We start from the raw sequence: 13,571 nt of genomic DNA on the forward strand, positions 1-13,571 counted from the left end.
GACCTGACCTAGGGTGGATTTTATATTGGGTTTTAAATATTCGGAAGACGCAACATTAAAATTCGGTTTAATTCGGTTTTAAGGGGGGGATTGCATATATGTTAATGGTTTTAAATATGTTGTGCGCCGCCCTGAGTCCCTGTCGGGAGAAGGGCGGCATATAAATTAAATTAAATAAATAAATAAATAAAATAAATAAATAAGAAATAGAAAGAGGGAGGTTTTAAAATTGCTACAAATGTTTGTTTTTTCTCTTAAATATTTGGGAGAATAAAGGTCGTTACCTGAGGCTAGAAGGATAATACAAGAGAGTGTTTATGGGAGTATTTCATAAATGTGGCACCATCTGTTGTGGTTGCAGCAAAAGATTGAATTTAGCCAACCTTGCTTGATCTCAAGGTGGACTAAACTGGATTGAGTCTTGGCAAATGACTGGCATAACATGATCATCTCAGCCAGTTCCTGTTTAAACTACTGTATTTGGTATAAAACTAATTAAAGTTTCCTGACTTTTTGAAAAGGCAGCCTGTAAAATTCAGCATTGCAATAATGCCAATGCAAGATTTTTGAGTCACTGTTACAAAATTGTCCCTGTCCAAGTAGAGTGAGAGCTGGTGTAAAGCACTCCAAATCTAGGAGGTCATTTGGAAGGCTAGTGACAATGACAGGCCCAGGAATCTGCTTTCCTTTTGCACCTGATTTCAATGAACTGATGCTGAATTAGAATTCCAAAATGGTGCTTTGTGATTTCAGTTCACTGCTACAAATTGTCCATTCAGCATTCTAGTTAAGTTTGCATTTCCCTTGACCCACAGTTTACATGAACTTATACTTACATAAAGGCACCATGGCTCCTTGTCTCAATAATGTCCTGCTGTGGCTATTCCACGCCACACAGTGTGATAGGAGGATCATTCCAATTTCTGTACAGTTCTTTACAAGCTGATTTGAATATAAAACCAATTCACTTCTCCATGGGAATTTCCTGCATAGGACTTAGCTGGAAAATTATAAATAACAAATTGCACTTGTTTATCAGTACTTGATAAAACTTGTTGAACATTTCCTTCTTAATCTCAGTTTTTGGACATGTAGCCATTACATAGTAGAACAAGCTGAGATTGAAGACAGCAATAAAGTATGATTGTTTTACAACAGTGGTATCAACAGCTGAGACAGGTATACATGAAAATAGACTTTTGAATCTTTAAAAGGGAAGTTTGCTTCACACAATAAACCTTGAAGGTCCAAAATTATGAAATATGTAGCCAAAGTTCTCTTTCTAATGTTCTACACAGCAACTTTGGAAAACTAGCACACTTCTTAAGAATTAGATAAAATATGTTTAGAATATCCTTTCCTTGCCCACCTTGCAAGTACCTGAACAATTGCTAAGATGAAGCAATTCTGAAAAATATCTTCATTAGGTGTTGCTTGTCAAAACTACACATTTTCACAAAATTGTCACCTAATCAAAACTGCAGCTGAATGCTTGAAACAGTTTTGGAAGCATTATAAATTCAAGAAAGGTGAGATTTGTGTCAACTTACACAATAAGAGGCAGAAAAAGACTGATTAAGCACATACCTCTTTTAAAACATTTGTCTTACATTTCTGTTGCTGGACCATTTCAGCTAATCTAATGTCTCTTAGATCATGTACCAGGATAGCTTTTTCTGGAGGGGAGAAAAAGAGGCTTAGCTTCCACCCCTGCAAGACAGAATGGCTGTTGATTCAGAAGCTTGTGGGTTCTGATAGTTTCCATTTTAGCCCTGCATTAGTTTATTCTCCATTGTATAGAAAAGTTCACAATTTTGGGGACTGGGGGGGGGGGAAGTGGTCTTGTTGGACTCAATGCTAAATAAGCAAATGAAAGCTCTAGCCAGGAGACACCTTGTACACAGCTTCATGTTGGTGCCAATTTTGGATATTCCTAGACTAAGAAGTACTGTTGCCACTCACTCATGCCCTTCTTACCTCTTGTTTGGCTATTGCTGTCCTTGATGATCACTTGGATTCTGCAGCTACTGTAAAATCAGAGGCATCTATAGCTATCGTCCCTGTCTTCAAAATGGCAGGCATGATCACCTGACTTTTGAAGCCAGTGACCATCAGTGGGGACACTCCTGTTTGAAATGCAGTATTCTGAGTATTAAAGGATTTGCTGCATTTTGTTTGTGTTATATTTGTACTATGAGGGCTACACAGGTTTCCAGCGGGCTTTTAGGAGCAATTGTTACCTTTATAGCTACTTTTGAGATGTGGCTATTTTTGAGACCACCTTCTTTTAGTAACATCTGTCCACTAACTAATATTTAAAAGAGTGGGCTTGCTGTGGGTCTCAACCTATAGGGAATGTCATCATCAGGGATTGAGGAAGAGCTTTACCAGTGGTGGTGCCCCTCCTCTGGAGGAAAAAAACCTACTTTCAGAGATAAGGATGGCACTATATCAACCAGTGTCAAGAAAAATGTTAAATAAATAGCTCTTTTGGAGAATCTTTGGTATTAAAGTAATTGTAGAAGTTGTACTCTTGGGCTAAGTTGCTGATTGGATTTTTTATATATTGTAGGTTTTAAACCCTATTAAGGTACTGAGAAACTGTAAATTGGCCAGAGGTGCTTTGATTGGAGTAGCATATAAGATCAAGTAACAAATGTTCATACTGCTTATGAAGACCATTCTAATGAAAAAAAAAGGCCATCCATGTCTTCTTGTAATGAATAACTGGAGCAAAGGTGACACAAGAAGTTCAGTTTCACATGTGACTGCATCTAATATCTTTCTAGCCAAAGCAATTTCTCCTGCCCTTTTAGGTAACTCTGCGTGTATCTGAAATGGAGTATTATAGTATGATTGAACTCTTTTCAGGAAAATTCTATCAGTGATCTGACAGGCAGGGAATGACTACAAGGAAATTGTGTGTTTGGGCTGTAATCAGCCACTGATATACTGTAATCCATTACAGCCTAAATATTAGGTTCAATTCACTGGCATTTCTTTGAAAATGTACTTTGCTAACATATTATACACATTTATTTTTTTATAGAAGCATTATTTATGAAAACAAAGTTATAATGACAACTGTCATTAAAGGATTGTACAGACCAAATAGAACAGATTTTAATTTTTGATTGTTTGATCCACCAGTATACACTGGTTTTCAGTATGGGCATCTGCCAATCTATATGTGTCAAAGCCATGTTACATGTTTAGACATACAATATAAATAACTACATTTATTTATTGCTTGAGTGTCACAATTCAGTCACCAGAAATGAAACAGCTGTGATTTATATATGAAATACAATGAGAAAAATTTGAAACACAAATTATATTATACCTTGAACCACCTTTACTCATGTTCAGTTTTGATCCGAGTAATTCTTTCTCTCTTGTTCTCTGGCTATCTTCTGGACAAGATATTTTGATCTTTTGCCATATGTATGGATATAAGATGGAAGTCTTGTTGATATCAAATTCTTTCTTTTCTCAAGATGGAAGGCCTCTACCTACAGTATCCTCCATTTCCACTTATGAAAATCAGTAGAAGACAAATCATGGATTTTGTTTTTGTTCAAGGAAACTGCAGCATTGATCTGCATGCAGTAGTAGAACAGATTCATTTCTTTCACTCAACCATTTCAAGTACTGAAGCATTCAGAAGCTACATAACTGCACATATTTTCCTGGAAAATATTAGGGAAACACAACCTGGATTGTTATTCAGTAAGGTCCCTACAAGTTGTGAACAATAACCAGGAGAAATTCCTCCTTCTCTCTAAACTGGTTTCCTGCTTGTTATTTTGTTGCACATGTGTGCTATCTTGTTGCAAGCAAATGAGTCTCATTACAACAGTCCATCAGTTCTCTACCAAGAGGATTCATGTCTTCTGTACTCATGACCTGTCATTTAATTATTTGTCAGATTTGGATACTACCCATCTCACTCTCACTTTTATCATTTTTCAGAAATAAAAATCAAGCAGTCCAGCAGAAATAAAACCCTTTTCTTTAAAAATTATCATTTATTTTGAGATATTATCTCTAGATACATTTCTTATTTTTAGCTGATAGAATCATTTTCATGTCTATTTATGATAAAAAAATAAAACTCACAAGAACATGAAAAGACCTAAAATGAGACGAGCAACATTTCAATACGAGGGTGATTTGGAAATAGGCCAGGATAGTGATGCCCGTCCTATGACACCGTGCGCAGTAGTTCAGTAGGCAGTGAGGAGTGGAAGGAGAAGGTTGTGTTGCAGTAGATCAATTGAAACTGAACCCTGCCATAGAAAATCCCGCCAAAATCCTACAAAATGTGAAGTGCGTGCAGTAATACGATTCCTCTGTGCGAAAAATCTTTCAGCAGCTGTGATTCATCAAGTTTTTTCTATGGTAGGGTTCATTTTCAACCTTCTCCTTCCACTCCTCACTGCCTACTGAACTACTGTGCACAGTGCCATAGGACAGGCATTGCTATCCCCACCTATTTCTTGCACATGTTCAAACAGAGGTTTATTTCCGAATTGCCCTCTTAGCATCTTATTTGAAGTTTAGTTCTGCCCTGTCCCCTTTTGGCAATGGCCACCTATCATGACAAAATTTAGAAATACGATTTCTAGGCACTACCTTCACCACTACCATCATCTATCTTCTCAATTATACCAACATAATAAACATCATACATAGAAATGAAAAGCAATAAAACTGCCACAATTTTATGATAAGAAGCATGAATGCATAACCTTCACCCCAAAAGAGATGATGTCAAAAGTGTGGGAGTCAATCAAATTATTGAAACTGACACAGCCTACAAAATCAATCTTCCAAGTAAATGCAAGACATAAATTTCAATCTGTACAAGCTACTGAAGAGTGACATAGGATTAAGACAGCAAAGAATTGCTGTGCTTAAAGATGTAAGGACAAAAATGTCTACTTGGCTGATTATGTATATTTAACAAGTAGCTATTTGTTTATTGACTGGATTTATGTTTCACATTCTTGTCTTTCTTATTAACAATAAAAAGAATTTAATTAAAATGCAATGGAAGCATAATTAAAATGCTATTAAATGACAGTGAAGAATAAAAACAAAAGTAATCAGCATCTTCCATTGCCAAGTTAGCACTAAAAACTTGCTCACGTATCAAAGGCATCTCTAAATAAAATATATCTGGCTATTGGTAGAAGGAGAATAGAAAAAGGGAAGCCTGAGCTGTTTTCATCAGGAATTCCAAAGCTTACGACCAGCCATCTAGAAGTTCTCTCAGGATGATATGATTAAAGAAATGCTTTCTTAAGATCTTGAACCTTGTATAGAATTGTGAGGGGAAAAACACTCTCTTAGATAGCCAGGTCTCAGGTCACATAGAGCTTAACCAACACTTTAAATTACATTTAAACTGTGTTAAGAAGCTCTACAGTACTGTTAGAAGTCATATACATTTTAGAATTTGTGTATTCTCCCTACACAGAATCTCTTTATCTTACTGATCAAAAATTAGTTTTCCACTTTAGGGACTACTCTCATTGCAAGTTTCATTATTTTCTCTCCGAACAATAAAATTATCACTTTAAAACAAGGATTTTAAAGCATTGTTGCTTGAAACACCCAACACAGATTTTTGGCACACATTGTATCTCCTTAATTTTTGAAAATTGTTATAAAGTTTCAATAAATTCATTCCAAGCAAATTTACCTGAGAAGTTCTAAATTCTCAGATATTTTGGCTGAACTGTGTGTGTATGCAGAATATGTACAATATTAATGAAGCAATAAACATAAAAGCAACTAAATGCGTGTGTGTGTGCATACAGTATACATACAGGTAAATTACAGAACATCAACTTATTTGTTTGTTTGTTTGTTTGAAAATATCAAGGGAAAGTTAGTATGAATCTCTCCAGAGGAATTCATATGGGTTTACCAGTGGTAATTTAAGCAAACAAAAATTGTTTTTTTAGTAGATCTTAACATTTTGAAAGTAAGGGGGGGATAATTATTTATCTTTCCCCAGGACCGAATATCTAAAGACATTTTGTTAGTTTTCCTTCTGTGGGTAACATTCAGGAGATGACCATGAAAATATAGTAAAGCTACTTGGCAAATGAACCTTGTTGATATGTTGATAGTATAAAGCTATAAAGCCTCCACAAGCAGCCTCATTTTTCAGGACTTTGCATATCAGTGAGTTTGAAACTACTGTAGATTTCTCCTTTTAGCTTTGCATTTTCATTCTTGAACAGTGAAGCATGGTTCATTGTCTCTGAAACTGTTGCTGTGGTTGCCTTTTTTATAATACTTCCTTCCTTCCTTCCTTCCTTCCTTCCTTCCTTCCTTCCTTCCTTCCTTCCTTCCTTCCTTCCTTCCTTCCTTCCTTCCTTCCTTCCTTCCCATGGGAAAATGTTTTGCATTGAATTCTTCAGGAAAAACATAAGATAAGACTTTAATCACTGAACACTAGAGGGAACTAGAAGGAACTACAGATTATAATTACAGGAGAAGAACTTTCAAACTTGCATTAATAATATAGAATGAAGCAAAATATTTTAACATTGGTTATATTGAAACAAGAATCCCAGAAGTTATTTTGGAATGTCTGCCTCTATAGCTAGATTGTATTTAAAATACTGTATGTTGTGGAAAAGGAACACGTTTTACCTGACCAGATTGCAATTGATTTGAAAGTGGATTTAAAAATAGCAGGCTACAAAAATGACATGACAAAAGATGTCACACTGAACGTAGAAAAGAAACCAGCTTACGGTAAATTAAAAGGAATGTTCAAATTATAAACCAAGAAAATGACCTGGGTAATTTTCCTATATTGGATTTACAAAAGAGGCTTGTTAAAGCTTTGAAGAATTTTGTGAGAAGGGAGAAAAAAAATTTTTAAAACCCCCACCAGGTTCTTAGAACATTATTTGAAGAAACTAAAGAACAAGTTTGTTAATAAATGAAGGAATATAAAGTTTAATCGAAGTTAAATCTTTGATCAAGGTTAAAATAATTATACTGTTATCTCTGGTGATCCTAAATGTATTTTTGCTGATCAGGACTGAAATGATAGGGTTTTGAGAATTTGTTTATAGATTACTATTAAAAAAAAAGATGCTGGTACTATTCAACTCCGGAGCAACTCTGACAGGTTCACAATGGCAACCTGGACAACTAACATCAACACATATATCAAACACCTTTAATAAGGGGGACCTTTCACTGTAACCCAGGGCCTCAGAGAACAATCATGTCTTTAAGGACTTCCTAAATGTCATGAGGGTGGAAATCATCTGGATCATCTGGATTTGTCAAGCATTATGACAAAAATGCACTCTTCCTGGGTCTCAAAAGATAACATTGTTTGATTGAGAGGACTCGATGTGAACTTACCTTGACAGCTTTTACCAGGCTGACAGAAACTTCAGGAGCTAGGTGGTCCCTCAAATAACTAACCATGTGCAATATAGGGCTTTATATCTGATAATTCAGGCACCTTGAATTGCCCCTGGAAAAATACTGGCAACCAGTGCAGCTCATGAAGCAGCAGTTTCACACAGGGATGACAAGGCCATCATCCGCACACCACTGTTGCCAGTTGCAGTTGCCGAGTGGTCTTCAGAGGTAACTCCATGCAGAGTGCATTGCAATAGTCAAACCGTGAGGAACGTGAGGAACTGTCTTGACAGCACCCTATAATTGACCAGAACGTGAGGAACTGTCTTGACAGCACCCTATAATTGTTTATAACCAGGCTATACTTCTCCTCACAATAGCACATAAAGTGTATCAGAACAACAATTTATGCATGTATCAAGTGAATAGTTCACCTAGGGTTTTAGTCATAAAATCACCTCAGAGTAAGAGGCAGAGAAATCACATGGTCTTCCATTTGCCAGGTTATATTTATTTCCAAAATACACTGTTTGATGTAGTGACTCTAAAGGAGAATATTTCAAAGTAAAAAATTCATTTTCATTTTAAGGAAGAAACTCAAGAGCATACTATAGATGTATTTTTTTACATATAAATTTGCCCAACAATGGAAGAAAAGTTCTAATTTGTACAATTAAGAATGGGAAGGAAGTTCTAAAATTCTAAAATCCTAGAATGCTGGCTGATAAATTATTTTTTCCTTTTTTATCCAATACAGTGTACTGGGAACAAGCCTGATGGGAGGATAATATTTCAAGCATATGTCTTCAGAAATGCAAGCTATCATAACCTTTATCTAGGCACTACTTTTGCTATTAAAAATGAACTCCCCCCCCCAAACACATACTTCCTTTTTTTTTTTATTATGTGAATACCAAGAGAGGAGAAAGCAATATGAACAGATTGAGTTCCTTAAATGACTGGCTATATATTGGAAATAGTTATTAAGCATGATAATTTCCTTGTTATGGATTTACTATAGAAATATATTTTTGAGACTTTTGATCACCCTTTCCACGTTCAGTATGAAGATTTAAATCTATAATCTGATGTTATCCCATCCTGTTTCTGCCCTGAACTTAAGTGATGCATGGTTTGTCTGAACTAATTATGGCTGAACTGGGTATCTCACAGTCAATTTCAACACTGCATTGAATGGGCATCTAGATTTCATGCACTATCTAAGTGATTTTTCTATTAGGAAACATTTCTATTGCTATTGTATAAAGAAAAAAGATTACATTATATAATATTTCATAATATAGTGCTTAGAAACTAGATAGCTAAATAAAGCAATGGCACAAATGATAAGCATATTAAATAAACTGAGAAAGATAAGGAAATGCATAACGGTTGTGCACGTTATACCATTGTTTATGAAACAAACAAAAACAAATATGTCAGCAGATGGCCAGCCCGGATAAATAAATAAAAAAAGCTAGGGTTTAAGTTTGAGAATGAACAATAGCCTTAGAAGAATGCAGATTACCCCTTTTGACCAGACTTCCATTCAGGAAACCCAAGACATAATACTGTTGTCCTGTATCCTGTCCTCTATCTAAGGGCATTGATTCAGTTCCACTTAATCGTGCTGGCCAGTCTTTCCTGTACATGCTGTAGGTTACAGACACCAAACAGTTACAATAGGAAAAGTCTTTTAACTGAGGACTCACTTACATGGTTTGGAAAAAGAAAGAAAAACTCCAAGATGCATATTTGGAATATGAGACAACATGGATAATTTAAAATGCTTCATACCAAAAGAGACCAATATTTCATCTACTGTCTAAACTGACAGTGGTTTTCCAGGTTCTTCAGCAGAGGCCCTTTTTAACAGCTTACGCAGATTGAATCTAAAAACTTTGACATGCAAAACGTGTACTCTTGTCGGCTGAGCTAAATCCATAACCATGTGTGGGATTTTGGCTTCTCATTTTACTTTATCAATAGTCAGTGTTATTGACTATTCCAATTTAAAAAAAAAACTTAAAGCAAAGTCAAACATTCCTCTTCAAGAAGATGAGACAAAGCTTTTGTGGAGGTAAACATAGTAACTCCTATATCTTTATTTCATTTATTTTAAATGTACTTACATTATTTTATCCAGAAAGTTTGCAGTGTTGTTTGCAAATATCTAATGGTTATGCCATCTAATGATTATGCCACCAGGTCTGGAATACATGATAGAGCCGTGGGATAATTGGGGTGATAGTTATGATTTTTTTTTACTTTGCTGCTAATTTCTATTTACAGTGCTATTTACTATAAAATGTTTTAATTGCTTTTTCCCATGCAGAATCAAGAGGTTGAGATGGGCACCCATGTAAATTGAAATAAGTGAATCAATCCAAACAGATTTAAATCCATCTTTTTAAAAAAGTAATCATTTTTGGTGGTTAGCTAACAAGAACATATTAATTAGCGGGAAAAGAGTACCTTTTCCCAGAGGGAGTGCACTATTGAACTTTTTTGCAATTTTATTTTTTAGGTAACACAAGGTGTGGTATCCCAAGCTTTCTCATATCAGGGTCAGGAAGTAGATGCCAATGAGATGCTCTGGAAAATAAGTGGTGGCAACAGGAACTAGCAAACCACTACTCCAAAACAAGAAGCAGGCAGGCATGTGAGTTTACAGAACACTTCTGCGAGAGGAAATTTGTAACCTTTAGCTTTTTACCACAAAGGCTCAGCAGTACTGATAGAAACACTATACTGTAATGGGAAAACATTACACTATACTGTAATGTTGCTGCAGATGAAGGACTCTGCGATATTTTATAATGATCATCTGTTTTATTAATCAGATAAAAGGCAAAGATTAAGATTCTCTTCTCTCTCTTTTGATTTAAGAACAACTTCCTTGGAGTTTTAAGGAAGAGCAGATTGACTGTATTTAACATGCTTTTCTGAAGCATTAAAAGAACTCCTAGCTAGAGATAGTAGAAATTAAGTCAAAGAAGTGCTGATAATTTGAATGGAGAAGTAGCCATTTTAAACTTATCTGCCTACCTAGGGTTATATTTAGTACATAATGCAAAAAGGTAAGAAAGCAGAAGCCTTGTAGTACAATGCTTCATTTAGTTTTAGCTTGCATGCCAGCCCGTTTAAAGGAAATGCTTTCTTCTGCTGTATGTAATGAGTTCACCTTTTTTTACTGCATAGCAATGTTGGCGTCTTTTGGTGGAAATAATATATAATCATTTCAGAGAGGAAGAAAAGTGATGGACCATATTCTCACCTCCATTGTAGACTGCAGAGCAAGATGACTGCTATTTTTATGTTTCCTAGCAGGAAGAAAGAGAGGAAAAATGATCAGAGACTGCTTTCCTGAGCTAAACAAAACAACGCATAATGCTGTTTTATAAAGAATTGTGTTTCTGCAAATGTTCATATCAGCAAAAATGGTGCATATATTTTCTGGGTACACATTCTTCAATAACCAGTGCAATATATTTTTCCCCAAAGGTATAAAAGCAATATTTGTTTTGCATAAATTACTGTACTAATTTCTTCTACAAGCAAATAACTTGCTTTTACCTTGAAGCATGTTCCACTTTCACATCCTAGTGTGCCTCTCTGTCTGAAGAATAAACAATCAAGTAAAATTAGACTGAATTCACAAAGAAATCTCCCATTTCATTTAATACATAAATTAAATGCACTGAAGGGAAATGCAGGTTGTATTAACCTACAGTATACGTGTGATATACACACGTACCTTTAGTATAACCTCTGTGTGAGGAACATATTATTTTACCAGAAGCAATGAAATCCTAAGTGGAATGTGATGGTTAGGCAGCAATTTTATATTTACCATTATGTGTATGTTAGGACTACTTGTGCTTTAAAATCTTCCCTGATGTGAGCCCTAGTGCTGTGTGACAAGATCCCTTTTATTGAATAAGGTTTTTAATTACATTCAGAGTATAATACCCTCATTGTGACAACTAGGAATGAAATCAGCTTCTTTGTTCAATGTACTAACAACAGAAAAACAAAACGTTACATCCCAAGGAGACTCTTTGGCCTGGCTCAGATTGAGGAAGACTAAAAACAAGAAGAAAATTTTCAAGTCTCATTTTTACATAGGGAATTTCCAGGTTGTACAGGTACAATGGCAGTCTAGAGAAAATGGAAGTGCATAGACTAATCTTTTATATGCTGTAATTGGTTCCTGAATAAAAATGATCCTCACTTATGTAAACTACAAGTGTTAAAAAGGAAAAACAACAATAACTTCCCTGTTCTTAATGGGGTGGGTTTTCTCTGTCTTTTTATTTACTTATATCTACTGAAGGCATTAAAGATTCTTCTAGCTAAGAACTGAAGCTCTCAAAAACCCCGACCAACATGGCCAGTGAACTGGTATGATGGAGGTTGTGGAATAAAATGTTTTATGCACCACTTCCTGAATCTGATGTAATCTCTTCCTTCCTTCTAGACATCCTGCATCACAACAAGTTCTCCCTTAGTCATGAAAGCCAGCTGGGTGACTTTGGGACACTCAGTCTCTCTCAACCCCCTCACAGGGTTGTTGTGAGGAAAATAGGAGGAGGAAGGTATGTGGGATAGGATCACCAATTTGAGTTACCGTATTTGTAAAAATAATAAAGGTAGGCTACAAATAAATAAATAAATACACAATTCAGAATCAGCACCTTCAACTTTCCAGTGTACATAGCAGTCAAGGAATCCTACTAGGAATTCTAACTTTATGCCTACTAAGAATTCTGACTTGCTAATTCCAAACAAGCCACGTTATAGCCTGGTTCACACAACCTACAAAGATATATTCCTTGCCATACAGAGAGAACCCCAAACAGCCCAAGCCATTTTAATTGAGTCAAGCATATGATACAAACCCAGCTAATGTCTCTTTATCTCTAGCCAGAGCTGATAATTAATTTTTATATAAAATTTGGCATCATCCCACTTTTCTAATTCATATATATTACCCAGAGCCACTAACGGGCCTTAAAATCAATACAAGGTTTTAAAAGCTTAGAAAGCTTAGACAAAGCTATTGCTAACTATAATAAATTCCTGATTTGGGGACAGGGATTAAGATAATGAATTGCTACATAGTGGTTACTGCTTTTCACACTAAATAAATTATTTACTGCTTTTCACACTAAATAAAATGCCTGTATTAATTTGTGCTAACCAAGCCCCATTAACTGCATAATGATCTATGGTTAAAATAAAACATCCATTTGAACATCTGGCATATTCTCATTTGCAACAGAGACAATTGTTTCATCTGCTGCCACATTCTATAAATGTTTATTTGGTCAGAGTCCAGAATATTTTTGGAATACTCTTTAAATTTCCACAGAAGACAGGTTAAACTGAAATTTTATTATTATTGCTAAGCCTAATTTCAATATTACAAATCCCATAACTGCATAATTTTAACTAACTTGTAGAATGAATAGGTCTGTCCTATTCATTCCAGTATTTCATAGAAAATACTGTAATATACGTATAGATAATATTTCAAACCAATAGAACACGTTTTGAACAGTCTGAAAGAATGGCTATCCTAAGGATGGCTTCATTTATTCACAATATGGATTGTTTTGGTGTGGCCAACACCAATACCAAACAACTAAAATTAACAAACTTTATACAGTACTAATATTAAATTAATAATAATAATAATAGTAGTAGTAGTAGTAGTAGTAGTAACATTGGAAGGGACCTTGGAGGTCATCTAGTCCAACCCCCTGCTCAGGCAGGAAACCCTATACCATTTCGGACAAATGGCTGTCCAGTCTCTTCTTAAAAACTTCCAGTGTTGGAGCATTCATCGCTTCTGGAGGCAGGTTGTTCCACTGGTTAATTGTTCTGTCAGGAAGTTTCTCCTTAGTTCTAGGTTGCTTCTCTCCTTGATTAGTTTCCACCTGTTGCTTCTTGTCCTGCCTTCAGGCGCTTTGGAAAATAGCTTGACTCCCTCTTCTTTGTGGCAGCCCCTGAGATATTGGAACACTGCTATCATGTCCCCCCTCATCCTTCTCTTCATTAAACTAGACATACCCAATTCCAGCAGCCGTTCCTTATATACTTTAGCCTCCAGTCCCCTAATCATCTTTGTTGCTCTTCTCTGTACTCTTTCTAGAGTCTCAACATAT

This window comes from Protobothrops mucrosquamatus, unplaced genomic scaffold (assembly GCF_001527695.2).
Source record: "Protobothrops mucrosquamatus isolate PMUCROS unplaced genomic scaffold, P.Mucros_1.0 scaffold1247, whole genome shotgun sequence".
NCBI lineage: Eukaryota > Metazoa > Chordata > Lepidosauria > Squamata > Viperidae > Protobothrops > Protobothrops mucrosquamatus.